General features: G+C 32.0%; 3 long non-coding RNA genes across 3 annotated transcripts in view; 1 reads left to right on the top strand and 2 right to left on the bottom strand.

The window, feature by feature from the left end:
• LOC108360467 (uncharacterized) overlaps positions 1-22,275 on the bottom strand; it is a 177,160-nt gene that overhangs the window by 39,342 nt on the left and 115,543 nt on the right. The gene's annotated exons all lie outside the window — the stretch shown is intronic.
• Positions 266-21,884, top strand: LOC108360469 (uncharacterized). The gene is made up of 3 exons (XR_001847113.1): positions 266-279; positions 18,533-18,535; positions 21,788-21,884. It is a non-coding gene; the product is annotated as an uncharacterized LOC108360469 (long non-coding RNA).
• LOC108360468 (uncharacterized) lies at positions 10,969-11,841 on the bottom strand. Its single transcript, XR_001847112.1, has 3 exons — positions 11,533-11,841; positions 11,275-11,458; positions 10,969-11,213 (listed from the first exon to the last, which is right to left on the bottom strand). It is a non-coding gene; the product is annotated as an uncharacterized LOC108360468 (long non-coding RNA).

Genomic DNA, 22,275 nt, shown 5'->3' with positions numbered 1-22,275 from the left:
AAAAAACGGGGTGTTTCTTTTAATAACAATATTCTAATCCGATTCGGCTGGCAGCCACGATTTTGATAAAAGAATTTTGTTCAAAATTTTCATACCTGAAAAATAATAATTTATTTTCCATATCCACCTATTTAGCTCGCTATAAGCACAAATTTTTCAAACCAGTCGCAGAAGAAAGTATTAAAACTGAATAACAAAAACTAAAATCGAAAAATGCTGATGACGTTACGGGTTTCCCAAATTCTGAAAGGTATGAGAATGAAGAATTCTATTTAAAAAGTTTTAGAAAAACCTGACACATCTGGTTTGGCTTGTAAGCGCTGTTTAAACAACGATCTCACCATTATGCTTGATTCTTCAAGTGAATATGAAAGTCAGGAGGATACATCCGACATTTTCAACCCCGATGCAATTCTCATTACGTTTAATTAAACATAATGTTCCAATTTTTAAATTCAAGTTATAAATAAAATAAACATTTTTAAAAATTACTAACTTTTCCATTTTGTGTTTACCTAATAACTTAAAATGGTTGTTTCTTAAAAATATTTTACATCCCCTAGTATGTACATATGTACAGTGCCGCCTTTAAGGTAGGGCGACACGTGCGGTCCCCCGGGCGCCGAAATTTATATACTTGTATAATTTGGTTGCCTGCTTTTATGATCGAAAGAAATACTAAACTCAGCGTATTAACTTTTTGTCGCTTGTACGCGGCCGAGTAACCAAGGTTTGGGAACTATAATTTAATCTTGTCTTTAATTCGGCACCACTGCCTAATACCACTACACAAAATGTACGAATTTAAATTCAAATGAATTCACTTTAAAAATCTTTCTAAAACATAGTATTTTTAAGTACAAACATTTTAGTGGCAGTTTAAGAAATTTATAGCAATAAATAAAAAATAAGATACCAAAATTCACAAAGTTTTGCTTATTTTATCTTATCAAATTATTAAAAACGTGCACGTTTTGATAGCGCTCTCACAAGGAAGACAGTTTCGTATCAGTTTATCCTTCATCAGGGTTTGGTTAAGTATAACTAAATAGTCGTGAGAACTCCGGTCAATATTTCCTGATAGTGCGTACGTACACTCACTTTCAAATTATACACCCAGAAAAAACTCCGCCAAAAATGATTCACTCAACACAGGATTTGGTAACTATAACTAAATAATGTAACCATAATTATGTGTTGAGAGAAATATATTTAGCTCACTTTTTTCTAGGTGTAGCTAGGATGAATTTTATATCTATTGAGAAACGGCCGATTGTATTAAAACAAAAATTGTATATATCTTAAATAGCTACGCGCGCACCAGAATAACTCCCGACTATACCAAAACTGTAACCGACACGAACAAGTTTGCACATGTCATAGTCATGCACTCAGAAAAAAGTCAGCTAAATATATTTCTCTCAGCATATGATTTGGTAACTATAACCAAATAATGTAACTATAACCAAATAATGTTTTGAGAAACATATTTAGTTGACATAACTAAACTTTTTTATCAGTGTACCTAAATTAGCGCATCAAATTTATATACGCAGGCGCCACGATCAAATCATTTAATTAGGGGTGACTCTCAAACATGAATTTTTCCGCTCTCAAAACAAATGGTAACTATGACCAAATCATTTGTTGAGAGAAAGCACATCTGTATTAACCGAACATAATGAGGCGTATTCTTCTTGATGATAGGAAAATTTCATGATTTTCGATTCATATCAAAACAATAATATACATCAAAAACATCTTTTTATGAACCATACGCTAGGTTTAATGGAATTTATAGAAATATGAATCAAAATGACATTAATTAGTATTTACCGAATCTAAATTCTTCAACCACATTAACAATTTGGTTCAACCAAGATGAAGCTTTAATATATTTAGGTATAATACCAAGCCCTGGTAATGCCCTCGTAGTAGTTTTATTATTTCTAGACAGAAGTTTACAAAAGCTCAATAATACCAAAATGACTTTATTTCCATTGCCAGTTGGAATCAAGGCCATATCGAAATTATGGTTTTATAGCCTTATTGCGTATGGGTTTATTGAACCCCACCGTTTTTTATCACTCTTTTGGACTCTATGCTTATATCTAAAATTTTCTGCATCTTAAAATTTTCTGTTTAATATACATAAACAAATATCAAAATAAAGAAGAATAATTACGACATTGAAATGTGCAAGGATTTTTTTTATGAAATATGAGCAGGAGAGAATGTTACGCATAAGAATGTACTACATAGCGTATGAGTAACATTCTCATTTGTTCGCTTAATTTGCGTTTACGCGTTCAAAACACTGCTTTCTCTTTGCTTACACGTATAAGATTTCCTTATTTTTTCTATATTTTATTAAGCAGACAATTTTCTGCAAACAAAAATTCACTTCCCAAAGCTATGACCGATTAGCTGTTCAAATTAACGAGAAATTACCTATCGTCTTGAAAGAAAAATTGGTGATAGGCAATTTGCAAAGTGTGAGTGCATTGGTAAAAACGGGTGAGTGTATGCAAATTAAATCTAATTTGTATTTTTTTTTTAATGCATAAAATGTCTGCTTTTGTTTTTTCACACACAAAAAAAAGTTTTTTTTTTATGAATTGAATCAATCTCAAAGGTATTTACATATTTTACAAAAGTTTTTTATACAATACGTTAATTCTTTTATTTAAGGGCCCGAATTTCTTTTGTTTAATCTTAATGATTGGTGGGAATGGTTAACCAATTCTGTAAACAATGTTATGTGTAGTTTTAATTTTTACTTCTAATTTGTGTAGCTAAAAGCCCCGCAAACTCGAGAAATTTCGTTTTAATGATGAACAAATTTTGGTAGTGTGGAAACTGATTTGGTAGGCGTTTTGGTACCTAAAAATATTTTCAAGTGGCAACACTGCTCATATTTCACACACAAAAATTCTTGCGCATTATCATTTGACCACTCAACTCTTTTATTTACCATCTATTTTCTTCTTTGGTGGCTTGACTATATCGTCATCTGAAATGCAAAAAGACGTAACAAACACTGTCGCAGAAATTCAAAAAGTTGTAAGTAATAAAAAATTCAAAATTCAGTTTTTGATTGATATGATGGATTTCATCGAAACAACTTCCACATCATTTAATGAAAAAAATAAAAATTTTTAGTCACGACTTACGGTTTACGAAGTATTTTGTGAGCTTTCATTTACCACATTTCGTTTTAATATTGGTCAATTGCTTCGTAAGAAGTACGTGAAATAAGTGGAACCATGATGTATTGTGGAACGGTTTTCCGTCATCCCTTGTCAAATTTGGTTCGAAGTGAACCACTTTTTTTAGCTGAATAACGGTAAATTGCAAATGTATCGAAGACTTATCCATAGAAAAAAATTAACTCGATTTTCGGAATCAGAGAACAATATTACATACAAATTTGATAGTGGCGTTCAGTGTGCGTTTTTTCTTTAAAGCAGTGTTATAGCCTTCAAATTTGTTGTGCTTGTTCCTCTCACAACTCAAGTAAAAGTTAAATTTCTTCTTTGTGCAATAGTAATATTTTATTAACAATGACAGATTTGCGCCTTGATGTTGTCACACAAAGGGGAGGGACATAGTGTTTTACGCCGACTTCGAACGGCGAACGTATTTTTTTTATAAGGAGCTGCTTTTCATGGCAGAAATACACTCCGAGGTTTGCAATTGCCAGCCGAGGGGAGACCGCTGTGATAAAAAAAAACGTTTTTGTTTTGAATTTTTTTATGTTGGGTTGAACCGGGCCTGAACCCAGGCCGCGCAGTGCTAACCACTACACCACAGCGGCCGCCTTTTTTAACATAATATTTTCTTAAAAATATCTCTTTTCCTTGCTAACGTAAATTTTTTTATATTTTCACATTTGACACTTCTCCTCTTCTTAGCGAAAATAATTAATAAAACTAGATTGGACATCGAACAGTTATCGGTTAAATCTGACATTATTTTATAATTACAGATTAACTGGGGAGGAGATTTCTGTGGCTAATCTGATATTTTAATTACAGATTAGGGCGTTAAGCACGAAAATGAGGATAATCTCTGTATATGTAAACGTACTTTAAAATTAATGAAAACGCACTTTTAGTTACAACGTCTCAAACAAGATTAAGTAGTTTTCCTTTGCTGTCTATCGAAATTATAATTCCAGAAAGTCTAGGCAAAAATTCGGTTTTAGTAGTTTTTATTTGTAGATACGGAACCCTATCGTTAATACCTACTAATATTAATAACTGTAAATATATCTTTGTATTGTGCAATAAATATAGGGCACATTAATAAGAAAAATGTATGTAAGTAATTTTTTATTATCAAATTTAAAGGCATGATTCGCCCGAGGTGCCTAATTGGTTAAGGCCTGCCCTGTGTATGTAGGTACATACATATGTAGCTGTGCATATTTTTATTCATATAAATATCCAGTTTGTAGACGTTTGCATACTTTTTATTGTTGTTATTTTTTGTTTTGTTTATGTTTTGTAATAAAAAATGCTGACACGGAATTTTATATACCAAGCATATGTACATGCATATGTACTTACTAGTTGCTACTACTTGTGGTTGCCAGCAGTTACCTATACAGCGTATTAGTGGAAGAGAGTGCGCAAAGTGTCGTTTAGTGGGCGCGTATTAGCGAAAGAGAAAAAAGGAGAGTAATAGCTGAACGTGTGTGAAAAGGCACAAATCTCACATTAATACTTATGAGGAATGCTGCTGAGAGCTCTCACCACGGTACCCACACTAACTATATACATTTTTACATATCTACATTTAGATGCTATTTTTTAAAGTGCAGTCGCGACGGCTCGAATTCTATCCTTTATTTTGCGTACAGATGTACGCGTGCAAAAATAGAGAATGAGAAGGAAAAGGCTTTGCTTGCTCCCACCCACAAGTTCATGGTTCTTAACCAGTTTGGTTGCATTTCTATTATGTATTTATGTATGTATATAATGAGCACAGGCCATCATACTGAGAGCAGCACACCTAGTTAAAAATCTCTTGGGAATGTCTCATTAGTAAATACATATCTACCTATATAAATGTGTATGTAAACATACATATGTAATGTAAATATGCACATACTCATACTAGACCGCCCGTTACAAAATTGGTTTTTCCGGGCGGAAAAGATGTCACTTGATTCGATTTAGAAAACCATATGCATTCAGGAAAAACGTTGTATACTGAATAAATGAAAATCGTGAATTTTTTACACCTTTATTATGTAAAATAATTAACAGAATCGGAATAATAAATGAAATATATAAAAATCTACTGGATTTTGAGATTTTGCGAAATTATCGTGTTTTTTCAAACTGGGGAAATTACATTTTTAGTTATTCCAAAAATCTTCAGTTTTACTTTACTGACCGCAAAATGCTTTCCACCAAATTACTGTATAATTTTTTCCAATGAGATTATCAGTTTAAGAATTATCAGTAAGTAATTATGGCACAATTTTAAGTCGCATTTGAATTACACCTAACAAGAACAAATTTTTGTTTTTATTTACATGTGATATTAAAGCTTAACCAATTTCAAAGAATATCGTCGTTTAAAGTACAAAACCGCGTATCGTGGTTCTGCAAAACCTCGTATCTGACATTTGTGCCAAAAGCGATATTTGCTCACGGGAAGCTCCTGGTATGAAGCCCTTATCCGTTCATACTGAAATATCGATACCTAGATATTGAAGAAGCGCAAATTAGGGGGAAAAGATGGAACCGTTTTGAAATAATCAAGGTTTACTCTATAAATTCTGGCAAACTCACATGCGAGGTTTTGCATTTTGTTGGTACGCGGTCTTGTACTTTAAACGACGATATATGCCCAAATCTTTTACAAATCGGTTTATAAAGATACAAGTTATAGCAATTTTAGTAAATGATATTGGATTCCTGCAACGTATCGATTTTGTGCAGAGCTTTTAATCGAAATATTAATTACAAATATCATTTCCATTGACATGAATACGCACATAGCATTGAGAAAAACCGCTGACAATAGTTTAGTTCTTTGACGCAATAGTTTGTAAAAAGTGTTGCGAATTATAATCTTTGGTGGTTACATAAGTAAAACTGGCAACAAATTGGTAAAAAGTGGTAAACAGTTAATTTCTACAGGATCAATTTTTACTTGTAACAATTTGGCAGCAAATAAGTGAATACAATTTTGGAATTGTCAAATTAATTTACAAAATAAGTGGGCTTATTTGATTTTTGTTTGACTATTCTTAGTGTCTCAGACAAATTTGGTGTGATATCATTTAATCAAAAGTGGGAAGGAAGATTTGTGTTCAGTAGCTACTCCAACTCTTTTCCATAAAGCGAAATTTAGCACAATGTGGAAAAGTTTAGTGGGACGAATGATGAAAATTAAACTATGTTTCAAAATTCAGGCTCCAATTGATTGTAATCTTTCATAAATTTAACATCCCGCAGAGCTACATATGTAATTTACAACGAGCAATAGAGAAAACTTTGTGTTGAAATCCATGATTCAATAATACAAGGTTGGATAAGTATTGACATTTGAGTCAATCGACTCTCTTGTACGGCTGCATTTGAGGAGGAAAGAGAAAACTGGTAGCCCCCTTTTGTGAAAAGGTAGTAGGAAAAGTAGTCTGGTAGTGCTGAAATCCGGTTTTCCGTTTTTTGTATAAAAATTGAAGTAAATATATAAAGCAGATTTCACTGATCTACATAATAGACAATGAATTCACTTTTTTATGGTATATTAAATATGTTACAGTCACTAACAGAAGTATTCGTAAATTAGTTTTTTCACAATATTCAAAATGTTTTCCATCGTAAATCTTTTTCGCTAATTTTCATTTAAAATATAGCTCGTTTTATACCAAAATATATGATATAAATTATTCTTGCAAACTTTGTACAAAATTCATAAAAATGAATCAATCTTAATAAAGTTTTCATAAAGATTTCAGAATTTATATTCAGAATTTTTAGAAAAATTTTCGGTATGCAGTTTTGTAGCCCGTTCAATTTTAATAATAATAATCTACTATATATTTATGAAAGTATGTATGTATGTACCAGGTTGCAGTCTAAATGGACGGACGGAATTGAACAAACTTATGACAGAGTATTGCCATGACACCTGGGCCTATAATAGGGTGAAAAAAATGGGATCCGACAAGGGGGCGTGGCACCTAACATAAGCGTGGAATTTTTTCTCAGCTATAATTTCGGAACCATAAGTCCCACGAACTTGAAATTTGGTATGCAGACATACCAATGGTAGGTGCTTTATAGGCAGTGGCGCACCTACTTGCGGAGCGCGTTTATGTAACTCGAAGTGACTTTGAGAAGCTTGGGGAATAAACCTAATGAATGGATGCTTTTGAAAATTTTAGTTCATGGAAAAAGTGTGTCAAATTTCACTTGAATTTGAAATTATAGCTGTGTGCTAAGCTCGAAGTATTGTGTTATTTAAGTAGGTCTATCAGTTTTTCGAATTTACTGAATTTTTAAAATTTTGAAATTATGTATTTAATTTTCAATTTTTAGTTTTTTTTTTGGTATATTTTCGAATTTGTATTATTTTAGACAGTTGAAAGTCACAGCAAGTTTGAATATTTTCACAGGTTCAGAAAACAACGAAAATTCCAAAATTTTGAATTTTATAATATTATTAAATTTCTTGAGATTTCTTATTTTTAGGATAATTTCCAAAAGTTCAAAAACTATCGAAATCCGGGAGATTCTAGAAATTTTGGTAAAATGAGAATATTTAGAAATGTACAAAATTATTGAGGTTTTAGAAATGTTTATATTTTCCAAAATTTTGAGAATTTTATTTATCCTAAAATCCATCCTAAAATGTAAAAATGTGAAACATCACAAATTGTCGGAAGATTCTTATGTTCATGTACCCGTGTGTAAAAAATGGAAAATTCTTAGAATTCTAAAAGATAATAACATTTTTGAAAAATTCCAGAATTGTTCCACTTTTCTGAACTTTTCCAAAATTTTGAGAATTTTATTTATCCTAAAATCCATCCTAAAATGTAAAAATGTGAAACATCACAAATTGTCGGAAGATTCTTATGTTCATGTACCCGTGTGTAAAAAATGGAAAATTCTTAGAATTCTAAAAGATAATAACATTTTTGAAAAATTCCAGAATTGTTCCACTTTTCTGAACTTTTCCAAAATTTTGTATTGAGATAACAATGTTTGAGAATTTAAAATTTTTTGAAAATTTTGAAAACATTAACGTCCAAAATTTTTTGAATCTTCAAGAATAACGAACATTTTTTAAATTTTCAAAAACGACGAAATATGAAAACGTTTTCAACATTCGAAAACTTAATCTCGTTTGATCAATTTCGTATATTCGATACTTTTACTTAGAAAAAATTTGTTACAATTCCTACAATTCTCAAAATTTTTCAAAAATAAAAAATTTCTAGAAATCTAGTATTCATCATTATATTGAATTAATTGGATTATTGGGATTTACGAAAATTTCTCAAATTCACAAGTTTTGAAAGTTTAGAAAATTTTGGAATTCCACTCAAGTTTTAAAACGGGGAAACTTCAAGAAATTAAAAACTATCAAAACTCTAGGGGCCTTATTCATAAAAAATAAAGTAGCTTTAAGAAACGTTTATAAATTGAAAAATGTATGAAAACGTCATTTTATAAAGCTGCTTAAACCTACTTTATTTTTTATGAATAAGGCCATAAGAATTTTAAATTGCGGTGATTTTTAAATTTATATACACGATATATGCTGAAAATTTTTCCCCCCCAAGAAATACTGCTGGGTCCGCCCCTGTTATAGGAGGGTATATATAAAGGAGTTTGTAAAAGGGGGCGTGGCCCGTCCCATAGGCGTGGAATTTTTTATCAGCTATAACTTCGGAACCACGAACTTGAAATTTGGTATGCGGACATATCAGTGGTAGGTGCTTATAGGAGTGTATATATAAACGAGTTTTTAAAAGGAGGCGTGGCACATCCCATAGGCGTGGAATTTTTTATCAGCTTTAACTTCGGAACTATAAGCCCGCCTAACTTGAAATTTCGTATGCAGACATATCAATGGTAGGTGCTTACAGGAGGGTATATATAAACGAGTTTGTAAAAGGGGGCTTCAAAACCATAAGTCACATGAAATTTAAATTTGGTATGCAGACATATCTATGGTAGGTGCTTATAGTAAGGTGTATATGAATGAGTTTATAAAAGGGGGCGTGGCACATCCCGTGGGCGTGGATTTTTAATCAGCCATAAATTGAGAACCATAAGTCACATGAACTTGAAATTTGGTATTCAGACATAGGTATCTATGGGAGGTGTTCAGAGTAAGGTATATATAAATGAGTTTGTAAAAGGGGGAAATGCGTATATGTATTAATCTATTAGATAACTCGGATATTGAAAACTGTGTGCGTGTGTTTTTTTTTTAACCTTACCGTCTTTAGATTATTTTGAAATGGAAAGATTAAATCGTTTTTTAATCCTGCGATGCTGTTAAACGAAAAAGTTTCATTCTTAATGAATAAAACTTCTTCCGAATTAAGCATTCAACCAGAAAAGTGCAGCTATACTAAAACAGCTAATCGAATAGGCAGCTAAACGGAATGTACCGTAGTAGACTAATTTTAATTTAGAAATTTGATCATTACCTTAATCCACCTAATATTAATAATGGAACAAGATTTGTAGTACAAGTGATGATCAATATATATTAGGTAAAGCACGATAAAGCTAAAAGTATGGCTCATAAGGATGCCTTAATGTAAACAAAGAAAATAGTTTGTCTCCTTTAAATTATGCTGAACTGAATATTTGTATTACTGTTTTATATTTTTATTTGTTTACCCCGAACGACGTCGGGTGCTCTGCTAGTAGTCAATAAAGTGCAAGTTTCCATCAGCTAAAAATTACTGCTGATTTTTTAGATTTTTTTTTTTTTGTCGGAGGTGTTGCGCATTTTCTTCCATATAAAAATTGATTTTGTTCATGCCTTATATGGAAACAAATGCGCAACACCCTCGACAAAAAAAATTCTAAAAAATCAGCGGTAATCCTTAGCCGCTTGAAACTTGCACTTTATTATACTAAAATTGAACGGGCTACAAAACTGCATACTGGAATAAAAAGTTTGAAATTTTGATGAACATTTTTTTAAGTTTAATTCATTTTTATGAATTTTGTACAAATTTTGCAAGAATCATTTATATGGTTTTTGTTGTAGAATGAGCTACAAATTTAAATGAAAATTGACTAAAAAGATGTATAATGGACAACATTTGGAATATTGTGAAAAAACTTAAATACGAATACTTCTGTGAGTGACTGTATATAGATATTAAATATAAAATAAATGAATAATGAGAGAATTTTATTCACATAAAATTTTGACCAAAGAAAAATCTTATCGACAAATATTCCCAAACATTCAAAATAATCCATGGCTTCATTAAAATTCCATTATATATTATTAAACAAATGAATAGAATTCAAGCAAATCCTTTATTCAAAGGGGCTATGTATATTATAAGACGTATATAAATTAATCCTTTAAGAAATGAGTGGTAGGTTTATATGCTTTGTGATTGGTATTTCGATGAAATTCGATCAGTGATGAATTTTTTATATTTGTTGCATTTAAAAATTACATGTTCACTATCTTAAATTGAATTACATTTGGTTTTTTTTAAATGTGAATGTGTTTTCTATTATTTTCTATTATTGGTTACATTTAAAAGTTATATTATTGAAGATATCGTAATTTAAATAGATTTGGTTTTATTTTAAATATACATTTTTTATAATTCTTTGTACTTTTTCCTCCAATCAGTCTTGTTAATCATTATATTTGTTACATTTAAAAATTATATCTTCAATATCTTTACTTGAATTACATTTTTTTTTTTTTAATGTAAAATTTGTGTAACGTTTTTGTTTTTTGTTTTGAACTCTAGACTTTTTCAACTTATTAAAGCTTACATACAAAACACTGATATAGTATAAAACACTTTCCAGAGGACGACGATGAACTTGTGTTACGATTGGGCTGCACTTGCACTTGCGCTACGACGAAGTTGAGCTTGCGTTAAGGAAAAAGTTGTACCTGAGATCAGATGCGAATCCTGTAACCAATGAGGCTGAACTTGCACGTGGACGGACACACAAAGTGATCCTGACCTGCACATGAAAAAATCTTCATTAATATTTGCACTTTCACTTTTTGGGGTGGTATACTTACTTTTGAGTATGCAACGGCTGCACTTGACCAAATTAATCGCTGCAGTTGCAGTTCCGAGTGGACTGCACCAGTCAAACGTGGACGGACACACAGAGATCCTAGCACGCAAAACTGACTTGCAGCGGCTGCACTTGCTATAAAACGCTAGTTTTTGAATTAAAATTAAAAAAAAAACTCCGATACTCTGCAAAGAAATATGTAAATTATCGTTCAAATTCAAAATAGTTCCATGATTTTTCATTTTTCTGGCATACTTACTAGATTTCGCGCAATAATAAAATTAATTTCCCAGAAATAAAACCAAGTTGTCAAAAGCGAAAAGGTACATATCTACTCCTGATTTTCGAGCTTAAGCGGTTCACAGTGTGCGACTTGCCTGCGCTAGCGCCGTTTAATTGACATTTTCCAAATTAAATTAGATATCTTCATTCGGTTTTTTTACTATACAGCGAAATCTTATAGATTTCAAATCGCAAAGGTCCTCGTCGGCATTTAGCATGGAGACTACTGTTGAAGTACTGCGCTTTCCAGTTTATATACCACCGTTAAGTCCAGTTGAAGTATATCGTCGTTTAAAGTACAAAACCGTGTATAGTCATTCTGCAAAACTGCGTAACTGACATTGGCTGCCAAAAATTGGATTTGCTCACACAAGCTCTTGGCTCAATCCTTATCCATTCGTCCTAAAATACACTAGCCAGAAATGCGATTGTTTTATAAAACAGAGAACCATTTTGAAATATGAGTGTTTTTACTGTCTACAAAATAATTTATGCAACCTCACATACGCGGTTTTGCATTATCTTGATACGCGGTTTTGCATTTTGTTGAAACGCGGTTTTGTACTTTAAACGACGATATAAATAATTGTTGTACTATACTAAGTAATCGCAGTGATAGTCAGAATGTTGGAGACTTTAATCTACCTAATGTTAAGTGGAGCTATGATATGAGCTATGATATTCACCAATTTATACCGTATCAAGCTTGTTCATGTTCAGGCTTTTTCCTTTCTCTTTACAATTGAAGTTAGAAAAGGCAAAAAAGGCAAATATCTTAAAAAAGGCAACATCAAATGTGTACATCACCAGGAATCAGAGAGAGCTAAATCGTCAACATTCTTAATCGAATATACTGTATCTCTTTAGCAGAAAGGCAATTACCATAAAATCCGTTTCCTATAAGTATGGCAAACGAGAGCTTTCAGCTTGGAACTCTTTGTTAAGATTGGTAATTATAGGAAAAATATACGATAGAAATAAAAAATAGCACATCCGTTCTGCCAGGTCTACCGATCGCATACCGTCTACTTCGTAAAAGCAGGAAATAAAATAAATTTTGAAACTATCCCATTGCTAAACTATTCATAACACAACGCTTCCTAATGAAAGCCATCGTGTATGAGATATGCCCAAGATTTTGTAGGGTTTTACCGAACAGTAGTCCTGAAATTCCTTCAGCTCATGTAGGTATCCTCTTTGGCCTGTGGGAAAAGAACTATATATGTTGCGGCACAGTGTATCAATGCTTTTCGCCAATTTTTTACAAGCATAGCTTGAGCAAAGGTGAAGTGAAAATAAATCGGTTTCCGCACTCAATAATGTTTTCAGCCCGCCCAAGTAACCAGCCCTAACATTGGCTCCATCAGTGGCCAAACCAATTGGGTTTCTTATTGATTTGAAATATATATTCTTATAATTAAGAATTTAAAAACTTAATTCAACTATGCGACCAAAATCTTACTTTGCCTACCAACCAAATGAAAAAGAAGCGACCAAATTTGGTCGGACAAGACTAAGAGTGGCAACACTCAACATAAGATACTCGCGCTTCATTATTCTCTCGCAGAGGAAGGTGCTTAAAATTGAAAATTACTGCTAAATAACGAGCAACCTCACTTACAAATATTTAAGCATGCACATTTACATATGCATGAGTACATACAGATATGTATATACATACACACATGAACACTCATGCAAATGATAAGCACATACATACATAGATGTTTAATGTGCATTTCGTTTGCCATCAACACGCCGTTTTTCGTCTGAATCGCCGCTCATTCTCCTCATCCACCAGCTAATGCCCGCCCACTTAAGCAACCCCTTTTGCAAGTTACTCTTTAAACTCGTCGGTTCTATTCGTTTCGATCCGATTCGACCGGGAGACTTTCTCGTGCTTGCATATATTTTCAAACCTAAAATTAAGCAGAGAATAAACTGTTTTGTTTATACGAATGTACCATATGTACATATGTATGTATATACATATTTACGTATGTTTTGTGCCCAACAGATTTCGAAATCGCCAATTTCCACATATCGGTAGCGATTCGGCTGGATCTTTCTCCTTAGCTACTTCTTTGACCCTAGCGTAATGCAGTAATAAGCCGATTGCCACTTTTTGCAGCCAAAGGTAGTGCAACAAATCGTCACTTCGCGGTTTTCGAAAGTGAATTTATAAAAACTTAGGGTCTGATTATGCATACTTCGCATAACTTCGCACAACCATTTGTACCAGTGCACTAAAAGTGTAACTTAAGAAAATGTGAAGCAAAATCTAAACTCAACAGATCGCTAAGTTTTTAAAAGTTCTGCTAATTTCTGGGTAATGGAATACATACAAAATACATACAAAGTACATACGGAATTACAGTTTGAAGTTTATGCGAAGTTGTGCGAAGTTATGCGAAGTATGCATAATCAGACCTTTACCCTTAAAAAATACTGTATTGATAAAATAAGTAGGTTTTGAGAGAGTAGGCTTTCAAAAACGAAAATATTCCGCCCAAAAATACTGATTTTGCCGTTATGAAGCAACATAAAATGATGTTTATCTACATTGATTGATTAAATACATACATATGTAATAGTCAAGGTTGGCAAATCTAAGCAAATGCTTGAAAAGGCTTATGTTGCATATACATATGTATCTGGAAATTTCGTTGGTTTTTGTATATATTCGACTTACGTGCTTATTTTTGCATATTTGACAACATCTCATACATTTTCGGGGGAAAAGTGACGATAGAAATATGTACGTGAAAGAACGCGAATTCATACATATGTTTTTATACTCTTCCCACTGGGAAAATAGGTAAGCACCTTACGAGGTAAGCCATGTTTTCTTTCAGTTTTTAGTACCAAAATTGTCATCATGGCCAATGTCATCTACTAGTAAAGCACAAAATGAACACCTCCAACGACACATTACGTTGTCAGTTGCAAAGTAACGTGCAGCCGAAGTTATCTCCAAGCGCCGAACTACTCCGAGCGACTTCTCTGCATTACACGTAACTTACTTTGTAAAGCGGCTCAGAAGTATGTCTGATACCAAATGTACATTCTAAATTCCTAATTACATAAGGCGGCCATGCCTTTGTAAAAGTAAGGGACGTTCGGCAGGGAAATGGCAATGACTGCCAGGTGAAGAGTAATACTAGGTTCACATATAAGTAGATTATCCTCATTTTCGAGCTTAACACCAAAATCTGTAATTATAACAAGAGATTAGCCATATAAAATTCGTCCCTTGGTAATCTGTAGTTATAAAATAATCTCAGATTTAACCGATAACTTTTCGGTGTCCATCCTAGTTTTATCGACTGTTTTTGCGAAAGAGAGAAGAAATGCCAAATGTAAAAGTAAACAAAAATGTACGCTAGCAAGTAAAAGAGGTTTCTAAAGGTATTTTTAATAAAATGTTAAGTTAAAATATATTTATATTGCTTATTATAGCAGAAAACCGGGATCACGGTGGCACAGAGAAGAAACATAACTTTTCCTTGAAATGTGAGAATAACAAGCACAACAAATTTGACGGCTAATAATCTGAGATTTGCCTGTGTAAACGGGGCGATTAAAAAACGAGCTTTGATCGAGATAATATTGATATGTGAACATAGTTTAAGTTGCTAATAAGGTATTATTACGTGCTCCTAATTCCCACTGGGTTGCTACCCCCTTTTGTGAATTCGCCTAGATACAATGCAAGTATTTATACATATGTATATATATACATACATACTGCTAGAGCTTGCAGAAATCCGGACAGATTCGGCGCTCATTAAGTCGAATTTTGGTTGTTTGATAGTAGGTGTCACAAAGCTTCAAACAAAAGGTTTAACATTGAAAGAAAGTTTGGAAACTAACAATTGTGAAAGAGCAATACCAAATGTTGAACACAAATACATATGTGTATATTCAAAAAAACTTGAAAGTTCTGGCAAATTTTTTTTTAGTTTCACTTTTATTCCAACATATTAGGATTAAAAGAAAAATACTGATAAAAATAAAATTTTTCATAAAAACAGGGTTGAAATCTTGAAATTGCTGCCCGTAGTTTGTTTGTAAGTCATATATGAGTGGCATTGTGCTACTATGATATCACGCCCGAGTAATCATAGCCAACTTATGTACAGTAGTCGAAAAAATTATAGCCGCACCAAATTTTGACAAGTTTTAAAATATTATTTTTGTTGTTATTTAATTTCGGTTAGTTTTTTATAGTTCGTTCTTTACCAACATTCGTATAAATACAAGTTTAAAGGCAGTGTCACACGATTGGGTTTTTGCTAAAATTTGGTGTAAATCGTATCCCACTTGTTTGAACACCCAAAATAATTTTAACTATCCCAATCACGAAAGTTGATTTATTGAAATTTTTCAATAGAACATCGCTGTATTGTACCAATCTTTTGAATGCAAACAAAAATTGTCCCACTTTTTTTTACCAATAACCCAATATAAAAATTTAAAAATCTGTACAAATGTACCAATCGAGTGACACTGCCTTAAAAATTTATGCAATTAAAAAAAAAATTGTACAAATTTTCGTTAAAATTTTTTAATTAAATTCTGAGTATGCAGTTTTGTAGCCCATTGAATTCTAGTAGAATAAAGTACACGTTTCAAATGGCTAAAAATGTCGATTGATTTTTTAGAATTTTTAAAAGTTCGAAATTTGTACGAAAGTTTGTTGAATTTTTTTTAATATTGCACAAATGAGTAATCCACTTGCAAAAAAATAGTAGGTAACATTTGATGATATTTTTTCAGAAAATAGAAAGATTTTGCACTGTATTGTTAGTGGACATGAAACTACTTTAAATACTGGTAAGTTACTCACCAAATACTAAAACTCTAAAAAAATTTAAAAGCGCCTTTGCAAGTGGACTTCTCAAATTTGGAAACATGGATTTCCACGGGTTTTGTTAAAGAACGAACTATATATTTTTTTTAAATATAACAAAAGTTCAATAACAACAAATATAATATGTTAAAACTGGCAAAAAGTGGTTCGGTTATAATGTTTTGACCACTGTAAGTATTTTTTTATATATTTAATTGGACCTTCACATTCTACTTAAAGGAAGTACATAACAAAATTTAAAAAATATATGCCTTTTTAGAAGTTCGTTTTACCTTTTTCAAGTTTAAGTGCCTTAAAAACCTACATTTCTACATTTCGGGGGGGAGGGTGTCAGAACCCCCACATCCCCCCTTAAATACGGCCTTGGCTACTGAGATACATATATGTGATCATAAGTGGGCGGTGCCACGCCCATTTTCCAAAATTTTATCATAAACGTATTTCTTGGTAAAGAATTGTTCCTAACATCAATTTTGAATAAATTAGCTTTAATATTTACTGATTTATCGAATATTTCGTATTTCTCTAAATTACCGTTATATGGGATGTGGGCGTGGTTATTGTCCGAGTTTAAAAATTTTCGGCCATTTGGTATGCTGTACCAAGGCCAACAACTGTGCCAAGTTTGGAAGAAATTGGTGCAGCGGTTACCAAGATATACACATGTAACCATAAGTGGGCGTGGCTACGCCCATTTTCCAAAAATTTATAATATTCTTATTTTTCGTCTAAAAATTATTGTAAATATCAATTTTGAGTGAATTATCTTCAGTAGTTACTAAAATATCGCAGTTTTCGTATTTCTGAAAATTACCGTTATATGGGAGGTAGGCGTGGTTATTGTCCGATTTTGCCCATTTTCAATACCATCCGTCCTACGCCCGAAAGAAGTACACGTACCAAGTTTCGTTAAGATATCTTAATTTTTACTCGAGTTATCGTGTGCACAGACGGACGGACGGACGGACGGACGGACGGACAGACAGTCACCGCTTAATCGATTTCTCTTTTCATTCTGATCATTTATGTATACATTTGTCTATATCTATCTCGATTCGTTTTGCCTGTTACAAACAACTGTTATGTGACCAAAGTTATAATACCCTTGTGCACAAGTGCGCTCGGGTATAAATATGTATTATTTATTGGCTCCATAACTAAGAGTGAAGATGTATCGAAGTATTCCAAAGCAGAATTAAGTTTATTAAAATTTTTCCAAATACATCTACGGACGTGGAAAGGAGTTTTTCGAATTATTAAATAATTTTAAATGACCATAGGAGTTAATTTTCGATTGAAAACACTGGTTTATAGCAAAAATGTTCAATGGATACCACCATCCAATTCCCATAAAGAATTGTTCGCTGATTCCGAAAATCGACTTAATTTTTTATTCTATGGATACGTTTTCGAGATATTTGCAATTCACCGTTATTCAGCTTAAAACAAAAAGTGGGTTCACTTAATCACGTCTATCTTACGAGCCAATTTACCAATCTTAAAATCAGATATGTCAAATCAAAGTTCCATTTAATGACATTCGTTGTTGTTGTTACCATTTGACTTTTAATAAAATTATGACATTTCATAAAATTCATGCTACCTGATCAACAGAAGTAATACATTCTTTTAAAAGCAGAAGATTTCATCAGTCCACTGAAAGATATAGAATATGATGGCCTTGAGAATTTGAAATAATTTCGAAAATGGTGTTGTCGAAGCAAGGTTTCAGAACGCATGAAGAAAGTGATCAAAATAGTCATTCTTATTATGTTAATTGTTTATCGGAGGGCGGTCTGCATAAGTCAACTTCCAGTTTCTTGCATATATAGGAAATTTTAAATTCAAAATTTGTTGAAGTCCATGGTTACAAAGCCATATTTTTTGCATCTGATCTGATGAGAAATTTAAAAGTAATTTTGGTCCAAAATATTATAAAAATGTTTTGTTTTGAAAGAACTAGATTTTTAAATAGCAAGATTTCATTCAAAATAAGAAAATGGAAAAATAACATAATGCGCTCGTGTTTTTTATTATAAAATAAAAAGAACAATTACGATAAAGTCTCCTTTAACAGTTTATATTTTAAATATTTTGAATAAAGAAGGTGCGAACCACGTAAGTAAAAAAAAAGTACCAAGCACTGATAATGGTTTTTGATTTGAAATGTTACTACATTGGTATAAATATGGGAAAGAAAATACTCCGACTTATTGTATTAATATTATCAAAATGGCAAGGCCGTTGTTAATACTCACAATTTGTGAAACTTCCGTCAGAAGTTGTTTATTGAAACTACCTACATACATCACTTTTTGATAGGTCTGATAGTTTCTGACAAATGAATTAATCAGTTTAGATTCTTTGTTTTTTGATGAAAATATGAAAAGAAACACTTTAACAAAGGAAAAATTTACAAAATAACAGGTTCGGGCTAAAGCCCGTTCAAAATCAAGTTACTAATGAAGAAAATCGAAGTATAAATAAAGAAGTAATGAGTGGTCAAATGAAAATGCGCGAAGATTTATTGTGTGAAATATCAGCATAAAAGCGTGCTACTTAGGTGTACATGGCGTATGAGTAATATTATTTCCTGCTCATTTCTCATACAAAAAATCTTGCGCATTTTCATTTGGTCACTCATTACTTCTTTATTTATCCATCGATTTTCTTCATTAGTAACTTGATTTGTTTGTAACAGAACAGGCTATAGCACAACTGCAAAAATTTTACACAGAACCTGTTAGTTTTTTAACTTTTCTCCTGTTAATATTTGTTTTTTTTATTTTTTTCATAAAAAAAATCTGGAATGATTATGGTATTGGAGAACAAAAACCAAATTAAAATTAGTAAGCCAGTGTAATTTGAAAAAGCATGTTGTTCTATACTGTAATTCCGATATTATTGAATAAAAATATTGAAAAAATTAAATAAACGAATAAAGTGGATTTGGACTAGAAACGTTTACTAAGGGTTAGCGAAATAGCTCAAATTTTACTAGTTCCTTTTACTGCAGGGTATGCATGTACGTATGTAAATATGTATATGTATATCTAAGTTTCTTTGGGTTGTAGTTATGTATGTACTACGAGAGTAATAAAGGGTGAAGATGGCAAAAAAATGTATAAATGAGCTGCGCGGAAGTGAAAAAAAGTAAAAAAATTTAACTGAGACCAGTGTTGCCCGAACTTTTTGGACCAACCGGCTAAAAACGGTTAAACTGTTTTAACTAAATTTCACATGATTTATTTAAATAAATCACGAGTAGAAAGACTAGTTCTTGGAAAGAAGTTGCAAATTCAAGCTGGAAAAATTTTTCCAGCAAGAAATTGCAATTAGGGAAATCATGATTGTGGAACATGGTTGCATTTTTTGCGACGATAATTTGAACAGTTCGATAAGTTTAAAAAATTACAAACTTGAGCGAAAATGTAAGTAAGTACTTGTTTACTTAATTAATTTAGTTAATTCCAATGGCGCGTATTCATAGTCCAGCAACTAAGTCGAAACTAACAAAGTTGCAACTTAAATTTAAGTACCAACGTAAAATTTACCTCTATTCATAGTCGCATTTCAGACTTCTACTAAGTAGTTTCGACTTAGTTTACGATATAGCAAAACGAGTGAGAAAATGTATCGATTTTTCTTTACTATATTTTGGAAAAATTACATTTTTATTAAATAATATCAAGTTTGATCATCCGTTTATGTAATTTTTATTTTAATTGCATGATTATGCAAAAGAATAAGGTATCATTTTCTTGTTATTTGTGTGAAATAGCCAGAACAACCGTAGTGATGTGAAGTCGATGTTTATCGAAAGCATGCTGTGGAACATAAAATTGTATATATCTAAATGTTATGCACAAATTTACTTAAAAAGAACTAGCGTGAAACTGACTTATTTTTTGAAAATGTATCTAAATTATTCCAATTATAAAATTGTGATGTAGCTTTATTCGAATTGTAATACGCATTTAATTTCACCTTCCGATTAAAATGGATCGATCTTTGTAAATTTTAATTGGAGTTTATTCAATATTATCAAAATCACCCTCTTCCAACTTAATTTTTACATATTTCGTCTGTTTTCCCTTAATTTGATAAAATACTTCTTCCTAGTTACGACTTAGTTATTATTACTTAGTTGCAGCTGCAGCCGAAACTAAAATTTAAGTTGGTACTTAGCCAGAAAAGTCGAAACTAAGGCGACTATGAATAGTTTTAGTTGTGACTTAGAATAGTTTCGACTTAGTTGAGTACTAAATATGACTATGAATATGCGCCAATGATTTGAAAGGTACTGGGCTGAAAAAACTGTATTCGTAATCGGAATGCAATCTCAACAAGAGTCGATATAGGAAACTCGACAGTTACTACGACAAAGAAACTGAAACGCATGTTGAAGAAAGCCGGACTAACAAGAAATAAACATGCAGATCCTGTTTTTTGCCCCTCTGAAAGAATTTTAAAAATTCTATACAAATTTCTTATGTTTGAAATGCAACCGTGGACACTAGCTGGCAGGGAAACTTGCAAATTATTAATAGTTTTTCAGTATGGCATCTGCAATGAATGCAGGTGGACATATGCATACTCAATTGTTGTAAATTTTGGATTTTTTTTCATGAAATTTGGGCACTGGTAACGTTACACAAAACACTGGTCACGTTACACGTACGGTTCGCTTGGGCAAGGTTTAAGGCTGGTACGCAGCACTCAACAAAACGGTAAAGAAAAAAATTGCCTTTATTTCGAGTGTGTGCCCAAGGAATTTCGACAACTGATACTTCACCAGCCTGTTGCCTCGCTCTTTCCTCAAGAAATAATGGAACGGGCATATATTTCTGTTGCAAGCATGGGTTGCCTTGTGCTCTTTTTTCACAAAAAAACTTTAGAAAACCGTAGTAGAAAGCGTAGCAAATTTCTTAAGAAAATTAAATAAAAATTAAATTAAAATAAGAAATAAAAAAATTTTTTTAGCCATTTCTTGTACGTCATTTTATATGGAGTTTTTGCTTTTTTTTGCTTTTCTTGAGAGCTGCATACTGGCCTTTAACCAAAAGGCTTTGCGCATAAATTTTTTCATCACATTCTTATTCTGTCATCATAAAAAAAGCTAAAATTGGAAATCTTCTATTGAAGGATTAAGAAATATAACTCGATTATCCTTAGAAATTATAACTAGGTCAAAAATGATTAGTACACTAAAATTTTTGACCGGAAAATCTTCATATTATGGTCGCAAATAATATTTATTTAACTTTACTGTAAAAACCACATATGTTTAATAACTTAAAATAGGCGTAAGTTCATCTAAAGTACCATTTATTTAAGCATAATAGTTGTCAAAATTTAGTAGTATAACGCTCAATTCGCAATTGTACACGCAAACACTTTCTTAAATATGTCTTATTAATTATTGCTAAAATGAAATGAGAATCGTTACCAAGTCATTAAAACTTTTAAATAAAAAGAAAATCACTGGCCACGTTACATTTATTTATTAGGTAATTGTACAACGAACTCAGCTAAGATTTATTTTTTCCATATGACGTCAGTAAAACATCGCCAATACTAAGAAATCATGTTAAATATCCTTTTGGAAAGGGTACTTAAGTATACGAAAAACAACTTTTTTAGTTTTTCACTGACTACGTTACACCGGAAATTTGTGGTACATTTCATTACGACTTAATAGGAGTTCTAAACAACTTTTTCGCTAACTTAGAACGTATCCTGTTAAACTAATTTATTTTCTATCGGTCAGAACTTTATCAGCCAAAATAAATCAAGGAAAGCTAATATTTTTGTATCTCTCCTGGTTGTAGTATTGAAAACTGTTTT

Source organism: Rhagoletis zephyria, unplaced genomic scaffold (assembly GCF_001687245.7).
Source record: "Rhagoletis zephyria isolate East Lansing unplaced genomic scaffold, Rhagoletis_zephyria_1.1 Rzeph_scaffold_00577, whole genome shotgun sequence".
Classification (NCBI taxonomy): domain Eukaryota; kingdom Metazoa; phylum Arthropoda; class Insecta; order Diptera; family Tephritidae; genus Rhagoletis; species Rhagoletis zephyria.
This window is presented reverse-complemented; position numbering and strand designations above follow the sequence as displayed.